The sequence below is a fragment of the Rhinolophus hipposideros genome (genome assembly GCF_964194185.1).
Source record: "Rhinolophus hipposideros genome assembly, chromosome: 23".
Lineage (NCBI taxonomy): Eukaryota > Metazoa > Chordata > Mammalia > Chiroptera > Rhinolophidae > Rhinolophus > Rhinolophus hipposideros.
Window position 1 is genome coordinate 33,857,611 of NC_138069.1, and position 12,023 is coordinate 33,869,633.

Sequence of the window (12,023 nt, forward strand, 5' to 3'; positions counted from 1 at the left end):
GCTCCCTTTTCCGAATTTTGCTTATAAGCCTGTGGACCAGACCGTGAATGTCTATATACGTGTGTAGTTCCACTAACAGAAAGAAAAATAAAATGATTTGCATCTGTGTGTCGAAGCCGGTGCCTGTAATTCTGTGTTTCTTCCATCATTGCATACGTTTATATTTTGTATTTAGTTTGACTGTGGTTAACAGATTCTGATTGTCCATATAAATATCACTGAGCTTATGGGTGGACCCATCCTAACCAGATAAAGGTATCAGGAATGCGTGTGATACTACAGATCACCTAAGTAAAGCAAATTGTATATATACTTTCCGTCTCTTGTATTCTAGATAGTGGAGGTTACCTGGGCCACAGGTGGTATAAAAACGTACTCATATAAATAGATGTCCATGGCTTCATTCAGTCAACCCTCAGGTATGATGCTGGCATAGGGGAGCAAAGATAAGTGCGGATCTGTAAGTGGAGCTTACAGTCTAGTAGGAGAGACAAAAAAATGATAATGTGAATACCGGACACAAACCAAGACCATGTTATGAGATAGTCTGCAGCCTAAAACAAAGGAATTTGAACTAAGGGGCATTTGGGGAAGGAGGTTCCCCTAGGAAGTGACTTGAACTGAGTCTAAAAGATGGCTCAGAAGAAGCTGGGATTGGAAGCAATCCTGAGGTGGGCGGAGCCATTATATGTTTTAGGAACTCAGTGGCCAGTGTGTCTGTAGGGCAGAGAATGTAGCAGGTAGCAGGAAGATCAGTCTGTGCATACTCCAAGGTCCCATGGATACATAGGATGGCAATGACCATGTAACAAGTCAAAGCCAATGGTATTTCTTCACTTCTGCCCTAACCATGATAGTTTAAGTATGTGGGGAAGGCACGTGGCGCCAGTACCAGGGAACACCAGCCCTTTTGCTTTGTCTCTCGGTCAACTGAGTTGGCACATGTTGTCCATACTTTTTGGTGCCCAGGTCAAGGTTGGCTTTTTTTGATTCTGACTTTGCACAGATGTCCTTTGTGACTTCCTATGTCCTCTTATGCTGCAACAGAAACTGAGAGGAAGGGGATAGAAAACAACATGTTTAATTGGATTTTCATTATAACCCCTTGTATAACAAAAATGCTGATCAATATAAAATTCTGAGAGTTACCCATAGATACTGCATTGGGGCAATATATTCCACTAGCGCCTTTGCAAATAGTTGTGCAGATTGTACAGGGACCTATTTTGTGGGATAGTTCTGTTAAACAAGCAATGGCCACCACTTTCCTTGCCTCAGACTTGCCTATCCTCACCGTCTCAACTGGATTCAGGTATTTCAATCCCATGAGGGTCCCACAATCCCACAGAGTAGTCAAATAATTAGCCCAAATGCACTCCCATTTCCAGCACATCTTTTGTGATGGCATCCACTGCTTAGCTTTGTGTTCTAAGAACCCGTGCAATGGTATTAAGTCTTAAATACATTAAAATGAGCCAATGTTTCATTGAAAACCTACTAACTGTTGGTGCTGCCTCATTTGTTTATTCATTGTCCACCTATTCCTTTTGTATCTCCTGGATGCTACTATAAGATAATAGAAGTCCCAGGGGATGCAATGGGGAAGGACTATTTTGGGTCCCACGTTTAAGGAAATTATAGTCTGTAGCACAATGTTGTTCTGAGAATCGATTGAGGCAGTAGATGTGAAAGATCTTTGAAAATAAATATTAAAAGCCATTATTCATTTTATTCACTACCCTAATGCTTGAGCAATTTGAAAGATTTTGGGGGTAATGATGCTAACTAACAACGGTAAAACATGTAGAAAGAAATTTCACAGGAAAGGATAGAACCAGGTGGTGTATTTCATATTCTATTCCACCAATGCGATACAATTACAAAGTACAACTTTCAGGTTGCTGTGGAACAGAGAGATTTCTTGGAGGAGATGCCACTTGAGCTGACCCCTTGAGTTTTCATAAAGGATTACCAAGACCTCAATCTCCTCTAGACCCTTAGAATGTTTTGTGAATGAGAATGTCCATGGTGTATCAGTGCATTGTTTGACATATTTAGCAAGAGATCCCAGTTGTATTACTGCATTATAAGGATGAGGACTGGGTCTAATTACTTCTCTAAAAGCATGGTTTTGAAGCAGATTTAGAGGTTTCACTGCCCCTTAAAACTAAATGGAAAAGAAACTGTTGGTTTTACAAAAGAGTCAGAAAGTTGATTTATTTCTTCTACTGAAAAATGCAGCAGATACCCTGTTTCCTCTGCCATTTGAGTTATAGAATGGTCAGCTGGACTTGATATTCAGGTCAATATCATTCTTTGAAACTGGTCATTCTTTGTGGATATAATCTTTTCCTCACGTTACTTTAAATGTTTTACATAACAAATTCACTCACTTCCAGGGAACTTTTTGCCGTTTCAACTATCATGAAACATAACATAAAGCAAAATTATCAGTGACAAAACACTTTAACATTTATTGAAATAAAAAAAAAAACAGTGGTATGTTGCATTTAAAATTTCTAAAGAAAAACAAAGAACCTCCAACTGGGTTTCTGACTCAATATTTTCTCCTGAGCTCCACGTGGGCTCTTTGATACAAGATATTAAATTTAGAGTAAGTATGGATATGCCACAGAAAACAAAAGCCTTTGAAGAAAAACATGAAAATATATGTTAAGAGTATATATGATACAGTGGCTTTTATTTAGAAACTTTTTATGTATAACCATAGTAGTTACAAAAATCTCACTACCTATTAAGTTTATTTTGTTTCCATATTTAACCTCAATTACCCTATGCAGGAAATTCTTTAAAAATTTAATTCTCCCTCTCCTTTTTTTTTTTTTCCCATTTCTGCAAGTCTTTTCCCCCTCACATAAATTGCAGCAGGTGCACAAAATTGAAGACATCACAATTAAATGTAATCAAATATTTTAGGCACTAATGAACAGCTCCAGGAAAACAAGTCAAAAAAAAAAAAAAAAGAGCCTTTAAGTGAGTGGATTTTCAAACACCCAAGGCACCATAGGACCAATTAAGAGAGTCAGATACCAGGACACATACTGACATTAATTATCTTTGAGTTCAGGGAAATAAAAAATAAAAGCAACAATTATCATAATAAATCTCCACACAGTACTTGTAAGTTGTGCTAATCTACAACACACCTGGGCTTCAGACATTTAAGGCGAATACTCAATCAGTTGGTAACGACCTCACAGAGGGGCTCATGGGACATTTTTCCCTTCCTGTGATCTGCCAATCAGACAGAGGGGCTAAAATGTTGTCCAACAGCTATGTCTGCTTTTTTTCTCATCACTCACATGAGTTGCAGACAGAAGGACTGCATAATTTATTCAATCAAGGAAGTCACAAAGCCGGTATTCTCTTTAGGGGATGTTTATTCAAAAGGAAGAAAAAGTCAAGAATAGATATTCAAGGTAAAAATTTGAATTGTTTGAGTCTCAAAGTCCCAGAACGTCTCTGTAAATTTATTCTCCCTGAAGCCAGAAAGACTCTTACTAAAGAGAACAAATATTTCAGTCTGGGAATATGGGTTTTCATTTTTAAAAATGCACTGGAGGGGGCAGAGAAAGAAAGTTAAGTGCTATAAGCCAATAGGAATAGAAAAAAAAAAAGAAAGAAAGAAAGAAAGAAACCTCTTTAAAATTGATCTAAATTTGATTGATAATTTGAAACAAGAGCATACTATTTTAACAAAAATAGAAGACATTTAAAAGTTAGAACGTTGCTAGGTTATGTTAATCAGGGGATAAATTAACATCAGTGCCAATTATTAGAAAAAAAATATATACAAATATTTTTAGCTTGAATACCCTCAATATAGTTCTAGTATAAATGTAAAATTACCAACTAATCTTTCTAAATTTTGGCATGACAATTTAATATATTAATATTTCTCAGCGTACTCCTGAAAAATAACAAATTAAATTTGTTGTCTTCGTATCCCCTTCCTGTACCTATAGAGTACTTTCTTCTTGAGGAAAGATATATTTAATTTACATGTAATTTTAAAATTTTGTACATCGATTTCAATATATGGGACTATGATGCTCACCCTGAAAATGTAATTTTGATTTATTTCATCTTCTTAGTCAGTTGAGGACTGTGATAATCTGTGAGATAATTCCTTAAGTCTTAAAAGAAATGTGACGTTAGGTGGGATGTGATGTCTGTAGGTATATCTTTTTCATTTGGCAGTTTTTGAATAAGTTTTATAATGTTCTACAAAACAGAACACATATGCAGGCGTACTTAAATTGAAGACATCACAATTAAATGTAATCAAATATTTTAGGCACTAATGAACAGCTCCAGGAAAACAAGTCAAAAAAAAAAAAAAAAAGAGCCTTTAAGTGAGTGGATTTTCAAACACCCAAGGATATTTAAAATCATTTTGTTTCTTATATCCACAATTACCATAGAGCTTCTAATCTAAAATTGGAGAGAACAAAGTGTACAGTTCTTTAAATACTGCTTATTAATACACTGGTCCCAATACACTATGAAATTCACTTTAAATTATGTGCTGTGTAGTAACATTTTAATTTCTTGAAAATTATATGTTTTCAGAGTAAACAGCAAGTGTTGAGTGGCAAAATGAGTTATTTTTTGTTGTTCATTTGCACATAGTTATATAAACTGTGACGTGGTCAAATGCTTAGTCCATCTTTAGTTTTAATTAATTTGTATTTTTTAAACTGTAGCTTTGGGTTCTGAAAAGTGTTTTAGTGCTTTATCAAATCTAGGAAACATAAAAAGTTGACAGAATTTATTACAGCAAAATTTAAAATGCATTTATACTAAAATGAATGATAGGAAATCTTTACCAGATGAAAAATTGTAAAACAAAATATTTGCAACACTTACATAGCAGAGTTAATAATTTTAGTAAATAAAATTACTGATAAACCATTTGAAGAATATTTAAAATACCCATTAGAAAACATAAAATTTGAATTGCCTATAAAACAAGATATTTAAATTAGAATACACAAATAAAATGGTGCTAATATGTACTAATAAAAAGGAAAATACACACTTAGCAGATATTTTCCAAGTGTCAAATTTGTAAAAATTAAATCAATTAATAATACATAATATAATCACCATCATAAGTAATAAATGGGCAAATATAAATTATATAATTACAGGTTTTTATTTACCGTATTTTTATTAATAAAAAATTAGAATCAGTGCATATGTCATTGAGTAACTAAATTATGGTGCATCTATAAACAGATTATATTAACAATCACAATTAGAATTTTAAGTTTATTAGCATAAAAGATTTGTATAGCTCACATTTGAATGAAAGTAACAGGTACTTATATATTTTATAGTATTATACTATTAATTATATTAATATATTTCAATCAAAGAGTGTGAAATACATATGAATATATTCATTCTACATAATACACTATTATAACAGAGTAGCTGTACCTTGGAACTTTAGAGGCATTATCCCTTGTGTGTGTATATATATATTATTTTTTCAAATAATTTTTAAAATTTGATAACTCCCCACATAAATAATTATTAATGTCTCTATATTTATTTAGATATATTCATATTGCGATTCATATTGAGATTTGCCTTTTCTTTTTTTTTCAATTTTTTGTATTAAAACGAATATTGTGATTAATAGTTATTTGTACAATTACTATTATTTCTTTTCATTTGGCATTATTATTTTAGAAGAGAAATTCTGAACTGGCATAACTAGGCCAAAGAAAATAACTATTTTGGAGTTCTTTATATTAGTTGATTAATTACTGTTCCAAAATATACTAATTTTATGTATTTACATTACAGTACTAGTAAGAGACTAACAAAGCACTTATTTGTTACTAGCTTTTAAATTCAGGGGAGAAAGACAACATTTTATATATTTCTAGTGCATTTTATATACCAAAGAATACAGAATAAGAAAACGGAATACTTTTATTCAGCTCTGCCCATTAATCAAAATATATGATCTATGCACACTTGATTTTTCACAAATGTTTGGACTGGAATTGAAAAAAAATAACATACTATCAATCATTTCCAAATTAAAATTCTAAGGTTAAAAATAAAATGTATTCTTTTTTCCCACTCTTCCTCTCAAACTGGCAGCAGACATATTTTGCTTTGCCAACAAAAATGACATTTTTTATGTTGAGCAACCATCGAGATCGTGGTCAGGAATTTTCACATAAAAATCCAGATTTATGACTTCTGAGAAATCAAAAGGTTTCTCACCACTGGCCCCACATTTCAGGTGGTGAGCATAAACTGGGAGTGTGTAACAGATGAGTCTGGGCAGGTGCTCTCCAATTAGCCGTGGTCCCTGCCATTTCCTGTTGTTTGCCTGACACTAACTAAAGGAGTTAATTACCATTTCATTTGAACTCTTATTTTCCATCGGTGGGAAAGCATTTCTTACACATTTTGGCCACACTCATTTGCATGCCCTGCAAGTGTTTGTTTTTGTCCCAGATCTGCTCTTTTCAATCAGCTTCAATTTCAAGAACCAAGTGAAGAAAGAAAACATACATTAAACTTCACTTTGCCCTGACATGTTATAGTCAAATGTCCAAGCTTTCTGACTAGACCTGTTGTTTAACTGTTAACTTGAATACTTTCCTTTGTAAACTCATACTTAGTCCTGGAACTTTGTGACATGGCAGCGTCATTTTGGATCTGTGATTTTTCACAATGGAATATGTTTGTTTCTTTATTCGTCAATATAACAATTTCCATTGATGTAATGCTAGAATCTTGTGAATGCATACTTTATATGCTCCATGACTGGTACCATTTTCATTATCCAGTTTAAGAAATGTATCTAATTTTGCAATTTTATTAATATGGTTTTCTTCCTTATGAATGATACTTAGAAACCTATTTGTAATTGAAGAAAGCTAAAAGACTGAATAAAATTAAGAAAACAAAACAAAACACACACACAGTAAGCCTTTAAAAAATTATTATTCAATATATTTAATAAAATGCTGCTGTGTTTTTCTCAGTAAATGTAGAAAGAATATTGGGACATCTCACATCATTAAAGTTTCATGTGTCTATTAAGTCTTCTCATTTAATTGAGTTTAAAAACATGCAGCAATTGTAAATTTTAAGAGACTAGAAAGGATTTTTTTTTTAACAATTAACCATGCATTGTCTTTTAAGCAGAAAAAAATAAATAAATACTTTCTTATGACTTTCTACTTTCCTTTTTTGTTTTAATTTTACTCTCCAATGGGCCACATCCTACAATCAGTGCTAGTAAGGGAAGAGGAATGAGGATTAAAAAGAAAGGATTAGAGGGAGGTGTATGTAGAGGATGAGTGATGTGTTTCAATTGAATGTTTTCTTAATTGGAAAAAAAAAAAAGGCTTAGGACCCAGAGACATCAGCCCAGCCCGTAAATCATTTTGTTGTTGTTTGCATGTGTATACAAGGCAGATCAATGAACCTGTTTATTTTTAAAGCTATTTACCCTGCTCTATGGAGGGAGGAATAACCAAAAGAGAATACACAAAATGTCTATTTCTGTCTTTGTCTTTCATTCTTCTATATAAATCTCAGTACAAAGGAAAATATATGCCACTATACCCAAGAGATCTTTTTAGAAGTTAGGAAAAAATAAATAGATGACTCAAGTTTTTCAAGTAGGAAATGATGAAATTAATTTGTAAAGATCTTAAGCTATACAAAATCATGAGTAAGTAATTTATTTCTAGGAAATAAGGTATATCCACCCTGATTTATTTTTGTCTCTGTCTCTCTTCTCTCTCACCTGTATATACTCAGAAAGAAAATGATGGGTTTTTTTTTGTCTTGACAAAAGCAAAGCCTATTATCACAGTGGACTGAGAGGTTTTCCCAAAAGATTTATTTATGACAGTCTGATTTCTGGCTTATGATTGCAATAATTAGTCTAGTAATTTTAAAACCAAACTAAAAATGTATGAATTTATATCTTCCTTTTCGTGTCTTTTTATGTATCTTGCATATAAATTCTTACATTGAAATATCCAGGTATCATTTTTTAACTTCTGGGTTTTATATTTTGATGTCTTGAGAGAAAAAAAAAAAAAACTTGAGATGCTTATCTTGATGGATACATATACACATATCTTGACTTTTCGTGAAGAGCTCTTTACCTCCTTAACTTTTAAATCCATTTTTGCTACCTAGCTGAACAAATTTAATAATGTACTCAAGCTTACTCATATTCATGTCACTGCTAACACTTTAAAAAAATGACGATCCCTAAGTTATTAGCCTCAGTTTTTAGCTAAAAATAAATTATCCTCTTCATACAATGAGAATTTTTAAAGGAATGATTGGATCCATTTCTTTAATGTCTTATAAAAAAAAAAAACTGACTTTTTTTCTTCCTTTTTTTCCACTCTTCCCCAAAAGCATGTGCTGGGGTAACTTGCATTAGAATTTTGCTTAACATTTTGATGAAAAATCTACATGTTGTGTTTAGGCATGTGTGAAATATTTAAAAGATAGATTCATTTTTAAGGAAAATAAATGCTTGAAGTATAGGGTTTAGAGAGTTTTACTTATTCATTTTACCTTTAATATATTAGTTTGATTATTAAAGAAGCTCTCTGACATGTCATTCTTTCTGCTCTTAATTTGAAAACCACATATCACTTAATTAGCCTTAAATCTGAAAAAGCATTGAGGACAAAACTTGTGTAGCATACAGCTCATATCAGTTCAGAGGACCTTAGTTAAAACTGGGTCATTTGTATAAGTTGCTTTATCAATTCAACAAATATTTCCCCTTCTATGTGTGATACAACAAAGAACCGGACAGACAAAGCCCTTGCCCTTATGTAGCTTATGTTTGAGTTGGGGGCAAAAAGGAGTCATATAACAAAATCATAAAAATAATCATTGCAGATGGTGATCACTGCTATGAAGGAAATAAATATGGTGCTGTGATCAAGAATGGAGGCAGAGGATTTATCTAAGTGGGTAAGATAGTCTCTCTGAAAAAATGATATTTAAGCTAAGCTGAAACATAAATGTTAAAAAAAAGATCCTTATCCAGATGTAGAGTCTTCCTTAAAGACATTACCGGTGCCGTAATTTGGGAGTTTGGGGGACTGGAAAGATATTTCAAGAACTGTTTGAAGGCCAGTGTCGCTAAAGCCAAAGAGCAGAGAGGGTGCACAACTTTAGGTCAGAGAGTTCGGTGCCAGATTCTTCAGAGACTTTTAGACTACAGTAAGAAATTTTACTTTTGACTATTGATTAATACATGTTTATGTTATGCAGAATGGGAAAATAATGTATGAAAGATGGCAGCAGTGAAGGGATGTTTGAAACAAACAGCCTCACTTATATAGTGAAAAAAAAAAAAAATCACTCACTAAACCCCACAGTTCTATCTAGCTATAGCCAGGGATTTTTTATGTTTAGAAATCATCTCTAAAGATGCAAACACAATCTAGATTTCTTTCAGTTTATAAGACTGGCCACACACTGTCCTACTCGTAGGACACCCAATAAAAGTTCACCTTCAGTGAAAGTGCATAGGAAATATCCTAGTCAACTCATTTAGCATAAATGGAAATACATTTTTTTTCTCCATCACATTTCAATATGTACGTTAATTTTACATTTTGGGCACTTTCAAAATGCTACAAAGGAAATGTTTGGATAAAGTGTGAATAGCTGAAGCATAGTCAAACACTGATATTCTAATACTTTCATAAAATAAAAAAATAAAAACACAGTGATTCATTAGACAGTGATTTTTCTCATATAAATCATGAAAACACTCAAAACAAATTTCACACAGCCACAGTTTCTTCTTTCACTTAAAGGACTGCCTTTTAAATTCCTATATGTATAGTAAAGAGGATTTATTGTATTGCTTACATTTGATCTTTCACAAAATAATGAGGATAATTTATTGTCACACTTGATCACAGTGCCTCTTTTATAGACGGAGCTGCTTCTGATATCTGTGTAGTTATTAGGAGATCTTTATAATATCATCAATCCATAAAGTTTAATTCTTTGTGTTCATCCAGATGTTATTAAAAAATACTAAAGATACTTCTAGTAGCTTTTTATTTAAAACAAACATAATCATTACTGCTATTTTCTCTGAAGATATCATGGTAATTTTAGATTGAAAGTATGTGGGTGTATATTTGCTGAGTTCAATCCATCATTTATAATAGCCATTTGGAAATAAAATACAAGCACTGTATAGCAATGAAAACATACAAGTAAATGGATTGAATTTTCTTTATCCTAGGTCTAGAAAAGTAGAAGTACATCATATTAAAAATAAGACAGTTGAGAGAGAATATATTTGGAAAAAATTTAAATCCCTTTGATATGATAGCAGGATTTTAAGGGGCTTTTTTTTTTCAATCTGTTGAGGAAATGAAGTGAAACAAACATATCTCAAAACTGCATAAGTAGTTGTTGATATTCCTGTAAAATACATATTCACTCTATATTATTATTTTAAGTCATCTAAACATTTCTTGTCCATATTGATGTCCCATTGTAGGGACTAAATCAATAAAAGACAATTTTGTATGGAAATAACTTTAAAATTATGCTGCATGATTTTTTTCTTCAAATCCAAATATCAGTAAAGTTGCAAAATGCTTAACTTAATCTGTTCCCTACATCTAAAAACAATGAGCATCCACTCATAAAATACTTGATGCCATCCCAAATTGTTCCATTTTGAAGGATAACTTTTGAAAGAAAAAGAAGTGAGTTTGTTACACATGTTTTAAAAACATTTTGAAAGGCAGTTCTCTGTTTTGTGCCAATTTTTAATTATTTCATATAAGCAAAGGAATACTTAGAAGAGAGGAATTGAAAAAACTTATCAGACATTTAAACTTGTTGCTTATGTTATAGGAAGAAATTGTTTGGTTGATAATAAGTCTTCATTTTTTTGTTTAGATCATTCATAATCATTACTGTAATAATAGGGGAAAACATCAATTTGAATTATATTTGTATATCTATTTCTAATGAAATTTATTTGGACCTCAACAATGTATTTATGAATCTCAGTGCTAAGAATGCAGCCATTATTTTCTCTCAAGAACACATTACCATATTTTCCTTCTGACCAATTAAAACATGTCAGTATTGCATTTTCTTAAGAAAATGTAGAAGTACTACAGCTAGTCTTAGTTACCATTTTCCACGTACCAAATTACTTGAAAATTTTAGAGCTTAAAATAATAAACAACTTAATAATAAATGTCCTAGTTTTTAAAACATGAGCAAATCATTTGAATAGTTGTATGTCCAAAGAAGATATGCAAATGGGTAATAACCACAGAAAGATACTCAGTGTGATCAGTCATCAGGGAAATGCAAATTAAAACAATACATCTCAAATCACTAGGATAGTGAATTTCAAAAGGCAAATAATACGTTTTGTTAAGGATCTGGAAAAATTGAAACATTACACACTGCTGGTGGGAATATAAAATGCTGCAGTCACTTTGGAAAACAGTCTGGTAGTTCCTCAAAAAGTTAAACATGAAGTTATCATATGATCCAGCAATTTCATTCCTAGACACGTAACTAGGAGAAATAAACACACATGTTTACTAAAACACTTATAAGTTTATAATCAAAGAAGCATTATTTTAATAGCTATAAAATGGAAATAAATATTCATCAACTGCTTAAGGGATACATAAATATGGTACAGTCTTTCTGTACAGTGGAACATGATTTAGTGAAATATAAAAAGGAGAAATAATACATGCTGCAACATGAATGACCCCCTAAACCATCATCCTAGGTGAAATAAGTCAATCACAAAAGCTCGCATATTATATCGTTCCATTTGTATGAAGTGTCCATAATAGGTAAATGTATAGAGACAAAAAGTACATTGGTGTTTTGGGGAAGCAGGAGGTGGGAAGAGGGTCTTTAGGCGTTGGGTGTAAACGATGTTGGGTAAATATTTATTTTTAGGGTAATGCAAAGATAGAATT